Source organism: Oncorhynchus nerka, linkage group LG1 (assembly GCF_034236695.1).
Source record: "Oncorhynchus nerka isolate Pitt River linkage group LG1, Oner_Uvic_2.0, whole genome shotgun sequence".
NCBI lineage: Eukaryota > Metazoa > Chordata > Actinopteri > Salmoniformes > Salmonidae > Oncorhynchus > Oncorhynchus nerka.
In genome coordinates, this window is record NC_088396.1 from 28860183 (window position 1) to 28867293 (window position 7111).

A 7111-nucleotide genomic window follows, 5' to 3' on the forward strand; every position below is an offset into this window, starting at 1 on the left:
AATGAATCCTGATAATGCCATGGTTAAGAAAAATGTGACTCCAAAATGGCACAACATTTATTCACCATTCAGTTCTTATTGGGCTACACTTTTGACAATTTAATTAAGCAATAAGGAACGAGGGGGTGTGGTATAAGGCCAATAGGGGGTGTGGTATGAGGCCAATATACCACGGCTAAGGGCTGTTCTTATGTAGAACGCAACACAGAGTTCCTGGAGACAACCCTTAGCAGTGGTATATTGGCCATATACCACAAACTCCTGAGGTGCCTTATTGCTGTTGTAAACTAGTTACCAATGTAATTAGAGCTTTAAAAATAACTGTGCCTGTGGTATACAGTCTGATATACCATGGATGTCAGCCAATCAGCATTCAGGGCTTTGAACCACACATTTTATAATACATTTTATACAATGGGTGGGTCTTATCCTGAATGCTGATTGGTTAAAACTGCATTCCAGACGGTGTCTATTCCACAAATTGCCACAGGTTAAATCTATGAAGTTAAAATGCCTATTTACTCTGTTCCACATGACTGCGCAATCCACTGTCGCATCAGCCCAGGCAGGGAAGTTATAAACTTGATCTCCACTATAAAAAGCATCAAGACATTATCTCACATTTCTTTTAGACTAACATTTAGTTTTCAACAGCGGAGAAGCCCTGACTGGAGAGACAAGCTGTTGCAATAAACTCAAAACTTTGCAATTAACTTTGGGTGCATTCAACAGTGTGAATTACTTTGCTGTGTGTTTTTAAAAATGTATTCTGAACTCTACACAGGTGAACTCTCTCCAGTTGAGGGCATTGCCCACCGAGGGTAAGGATGTGATGGCCAGTAGAATCAGAACACCAAGTCCTAGAATGCCAGAGGAAAGATAAAGATCCGACCTTCATGCCTGGTGCTCCACCCAGGATTGCGCTACATCTGTCTTCACCTGGATGGGCACAAACACCATTTACTGGAAAACCATATGATACCCTGATGCAGATAAAAGCATACAAATGGAAGACGGTGAGATGAGTTTGGGTGGAACACAGATCTGGATCAACTAATGAGCATGCACAGCCCTCTCCCACTGTTCTGAACAACGTTCCATGGGAGAGCTGGGTGTGTGAGCAGCATCCTGTCAGCAGGAAGCAGCTCTTTAAGTGGTCAGAGCCTGCTAATTAGGCCTTAGCCACACTGTTAGCCTATGCCCACCGTGGGGTTTCCCGGATCACAGGGCAGGGGCTCCTCTGGGGCATCAGTCGGACAGCAGGTGTGTCCTCATCTCACCCAGAGGCATACTGGTCCTGTGGAGCTGGAAGAGGTCTTGAAGCTGTTATTACAGGCCTACATATTGTGATTACACAGTCATTACAATGGCATTTGGAAACACAGACAAGAAAAAAAGGGAAAACTTCAGGTTGGGTCCACAGCCACTGCATATAATGCAAGAACCATACCAACATGAAACCTCTCTATTGTGAAATTGCCAAACATCATTCTTGAAAGAATTGACAAATAGGAGTCATATTAGTAAGAGTCATATTAGTAAGAGTCATATTAGTAGTCATATTAGTAAGAGCCATATTAGTAAGAACCATCTTAGTAAGAGCCATATTAGTAAGAGCCATCTTAGTAAGAACCATCTTAGTAAGAGCCATATTAGTAAGAGCCATCTTAGTAAGAGCCATCTTAGTAAGAGCCATATTAGTAAGAGTCATATTAGTAAGAGCCATCTTAGTAAGAGCCATATTAGTAAGAGCCATCTTAGTAAGAGCCATCTTAGTAAGAGCCATCTTAGTAAGAGTCATCTTAGCAAGAGTCATATTAGTAGCTTAAATCTACTTGTAGCCATAATAATGTCTGCCACTGCATTCTCGAATGGGCTTACATTTTCATGAAGGCTATCATAAAAATATCACATGCCCCTTTTCCTGTCCAAGTATCACATTATGTAAGTTTCCTCTGCTAATCATGAAACCAACAGTGACAACAGAAGAATAGAATAATAATTGTATGACAATATTTTGTTCTTTGATGAGCATATTAAATTAACTTACTTGTGTTGTTAATGTATCAGAATCTGTCCAGAACCACAGTTTCTAAATACTGTAGTATCCTTGGCAGAACTGTGTTATAACAAGACACAGCCCACATGCTGTAGCTTGGTCCATCTGGGCACCGAAGATAAATACAGTCGTGCAGAACCAACCCATGATAGAACACCCGTGCAACTTTGCAGGTCCTTGTGATCCGACTACACAGATAATAATAACACAGCTGTTTCATAATATGCAGTATAATAAAATGAGACTTGTAAAACACACTGACTGGTATGTATGAGTCTGATATGAAATGTTGCTGCATTGTTATTGAAGGACTTTCAGTCGCATCATTAGTTTTTTTTGTGTTATAATATATAGCAGTTTAAATAAAAACGTTTGGCTTAAAGCGATTACATATGAGGTTTGAACAGTTGTCGTACATTATTACAGACTTTTACCGGCAGATGTCACTGTTGCACTGTGCTTGGAGAGTCAAAGAGACGTGCTTTGCCAAATACAAATTGGAGGTGCTCACTCTTACATGTTTTCAACCTCACAACTGGAGTGGTCTTATGAGATAAGACAATCTCTCGGGGCACTTGTTATGTAGATCTATTTGCCTCAATCCAAATTTAATGGTAAAGATAAGCACCATGCAAATTCTGTATTTTATTCTGTGCTTATCTTTTCTATTCATTTAAGGTTTAGGCAGACATACCAATGACACGGTGTCATGTGATGTGTGTAGGTGGCAGGGAAGTCAGGCGCAGGAGAATCAAACTTGGTATAATGGAGTAATTTAATAATGTAAAACAAAAAAAACGAAGTTCATAATAAAAATAAACGTGGGTACAAAAACGGTTGAACACCAATCCATAAACCACGAGCATAACAACAAACAATCTCTGCTCCAGCAGCGCGTCAACACCGGCCTCGGGGACCCTCCACCGGAACCCAGCATCTCTCCTCCGGACCGTACCCCTCCCTGTCCACGAGGTACTGAAGGCCCCTCGCCCGACGTCTCGAATCCAGGATGGATCGAACGGAGTATGCCGGGACCCCCTCGATGTCCAGAGGGGGCAGAGGAACCTCCCGCACCTCAGCCTCCTGGAGCGGACCAGCCACCACCGGCCTGAGGAGAGACACATGGAACTAGGGGTTAATACGGTAATCGGGGTGAAGCTGTAACCTATAACATACCTCGTTCACTCTCCTCAGGACTTTAAATGGCCCCACAAACCGCGGACCCCAGCTTCCGGCATGGCAGGCGGAAGGGCAGGTTTCGGGTCGAGAGCCAGACCCTGTCCCCCGGTGCGAACACCGGGCCCTCACTGCAGTGACGGTCTGCGCCAACTTTCTGGCCCAGTACGGCATGCTGAAGGTGGACGTGGGCAGCGTCCCATGTTTCCTCCGCGCGCCGGAACCAGTCGTCTACCGCAGGAGCCTCTGATGCCAAGGAGCCAGAACTGGCTGATACCCCAATACACACTGAAATGGAGAAAGGTTAGTGGAGGAGTGGCAGAGCAAGTTCTGGGCCATCTCTGCCCAGGGCACGAATGCTGCCCACTCCCTCGGCCGGTCCTGGCAATAAGACCTCAGAAACCTACCCACATCCTGGTTAACTCTCTACCTGCCCGTTACACTCAGGGTGAAAACCTGAGGTAAGGCTGACCGAGACCCTGAGATGTTCCATGAACACCTTCGAGACCCTTGACGTGAATTGGGGACCCCGATCAGACACTATATCCTCAGGCACCCCATAGTGCCAGAAGACGTGTGTAAACAGGGCCTCCACTGGTTGTAGGGCCGTAGGGAGACCGGGAAAAGGGAGGAGACGACAGGACTAGGATCGTGGTGTTACCCTGTGAAGGTGGAAGATCGGTTATAAAATCCACCGACAGGTGCGACCACGGCCGTTGTGGAACGGATAAGGGTTGTAACTTACCTCTGGGCAGGTGTCTAGGAGCCTTGGACTGGGCGCACACTGAGCAGGAGGAAACATAAACCCTCATGTCCTTAGCTAAAGTGGGCCACCAGTATCTCCCACTAAGACAGCGCACCGTCCGACCGATCCCAGGATGACCAGAGGAGGGTGACCAATAGTGTGGGACCAATAGATCAGCCGATCGCGGACAGCAGATGGAACGTACAGACGCCCAGCTGGACACTGAGGGGGAACGGGTTCTGCATGTGATGCCCGCTCAATGTCTGCGTCCAGCTCCCACACTACCAGTATCACCAAACAAGAGGCTGGGAGTATGGGAGTGGGATCCATGGACCGCTCCTCTGTGTCATACAGCCGGGACAGTGCGTCTGCTTTTACGTTCTGGGAGCCTGGTCTGTAAGAGATGGTAGACACAAAACGGGTGAAAAACATGGCCCACCTTGCCTGGCGAGGATTCATTCTTCTCGCCGCCCGGATGTACTCCAGATTGCGGTAGTCAGTCCAGATGAGAAAGGGGTGTTTAGCCCCCTCAAGCCAATGTCTCCACACCTTCAAAGCCTTGACGCCAGCCAACAGCTCCCGGTCCCCCAAATCATAGTTTTGCTCCGCTGGGCTGAGCTTCTTAGAGAAGAAGGCACAGGGGCGCACCCGAGTTTCAGTGGCGCACCCGAGCGCTGAGAGAGCACAGCTCCTATCCCAGCCTCGGAAGCGTCCACCTCCACTATGAATGCCAAAGAGGGATCCGGATGGGCCAACACAGGAGCCGAGGTAAACAGAGCCTTCAGGTGTCTAAAAGCCCCGTCCGCCTCAGCTGACCACTGCAAGTGCACCGGGCCCCCCTTCAGCAGTGAGGTAATGGGAGCAGATACCCGACCAAAAACCTGGATAAACCTCCGGTAGTAGTTGGCAAATGTAAGAATCGCTGCACCTCCTTCACCGTGGTGGGAGTCTCGGCCAATTACGCACGGCTGCAATGTGGTCACTCTCCATCTCCACTCCTGACGTGGAAATGTGATGCCCTAGGAAGGAGAAGGACTGTTGGAAGAACAGGCATTTCTCAGCCTTGATGTACAGGTCATGCTCCAACAGGCGACCAAGCACTTTGCGAACCAGGGACACATGCTCGGCGTGTGTAGCGGAGTATATCAGAATGTCATCAATATACACCACTACACCCTGCCTGTGCAGGTCCCTGAAAATCACGTCTACAAAGGATTGGAAGACTGATGGAACATTCATTAACCCGTATGGCATGACAAGGTACTCAGTGCCCTGAGGTGGTACTAAATGCCATCTTCCACTCGTCTCCCTCTTGGATACGCACCCAGTTGTACGCACTCCGGAGATACAGTTTAGTGAAGCGAGCCCTGTGCATTGACTCAATCACTGTGGCGATAAGAGGTAGCGGGTAACTGTACCTCACCGTGATTGGATTTAGACCTCGATAGTCAATGCACGGGCACAGACCTCCCTCCTTCTTCACAAATAAGAAACTCGAGGAGACGGGTGAAGTGGAGGACCAAATGTAGCCCTGACGCAGGGATTCGGAGACATATGTCTCCATAGCCACCGTCTCCGCTTGTGACAGGGGATACACGTGACTCCTGGGAAGTGCAGCGTCTACCAGGAGATCTATCGCACAATCCCCCCTTCTATTTACAGAAGGCGAGAGCCAAATTGGCATATTCTGGGGGAATGTGCACGATGGTGACCTGTTCTGGAGTTTCCACCGTAGTAGCACCAACGAAAACCCCTAAAAACCTACCTGAGCACTCTTGCGACCACCCCATGAGAGCCCTCTGTGGCCAAGAAACAGTGGGGTTATCAAATCAAATCAAATTGATTTATCTAGCCCTTTGTACATCAGCTGATATCTCAAAGTGCTGTACAGAAACCCAGCCTAAAACCCCAAACAGCAAGCAATGCAGGTGTAGAAGCATGGTGGCTAGGAAAAACTCCCTAGAAAGGCCAAAACCTAGGCAGAAACCTAGAGAGGAACCAGGCTATGTGGGGTGGCCAGTCCTCTTCTGGCTATGCCGGGTGGAGATTATAACAGAACATGGCCAAGATGTTCAAATGTTCATAAATGACCAGCATGGTCGAATAATAATAAGGTAGAACAGTTGAAACTGGAGCAGCAGCATGGTCAGGTGGACTGGGGACAGCAAGGAGTCATCATGTCAGGTAGTCCTGGGGCATGGTCCTAGGGCTCAGGTCCTCAGAGAGAGAGAAAGGAAAGAGAGAATTAGAGAGAGCATATGTGGGGTGGCCAGTCCTCTTCTGGCTGTGCCGGGTGGAGATTATAACAGAACATGGCCAAGATGTTCAAATGTTCATAAATGACCAGCATGGTCGAATAATAATCAGGCAGAACAGTTGAAACTGGAGCAGCAGCACGGCCAGGTGGACTGGGGACAGCAAGGAGTCATCATGTCAGGTAGTCCTGGGGCATGGTCCTAGGGCTCAGGTCCTCCGAGAGAGAGAAAGAAAGAGAGAAGGAGAGAATTAGAGAACACACACTTAGATTCACACAGGACACCGAATAGGACAGGAGAAGTACTCCAGATATAACAAACTGACCCTAGCCCCCCGACACATAAACTACTGCAGCATAAATACTGGAGGCTGAGACAGGAGGGGTCAGGAGACACTGTGGCCACATCCGAGGACACCCCCGGACAGGGCCAAACAGGAAGGATATAACCCCACCCACTTTGCCAAAGCACAGCCCCCACACCACTAGAGGGATATCTTCAACCACCAACTTACCATCCTGAGACAAGGCTGAGTATAGCCCACAAAGATCTCCGCAATGGCACAACCCAAGGGGGGGGGGCGCCAACCCAGACAGGATGACCACATCAGTGAATCAACCCACTCAAGTGACGCACCCCTTCCAGGGACGGCATGAGAGAGCCCCAGTAGGCCAGTGACTCAGCCCCTGTAATAGGGTTAGAGGCAGAGAATCCCAGTGGAAAGAGGGGAACCGGCCAGGCAGAGACAGCAAGGGCGGTTCGTTGCTCCAGAGCCTTTCCGTTCACCTTCCCACTCCTGGGCCAGACTACACTCAATCATATGACCCACTGAAGAGATGAGTCTTCAGTAAAGACTTAAAGGTTGAGGCCGAGTCT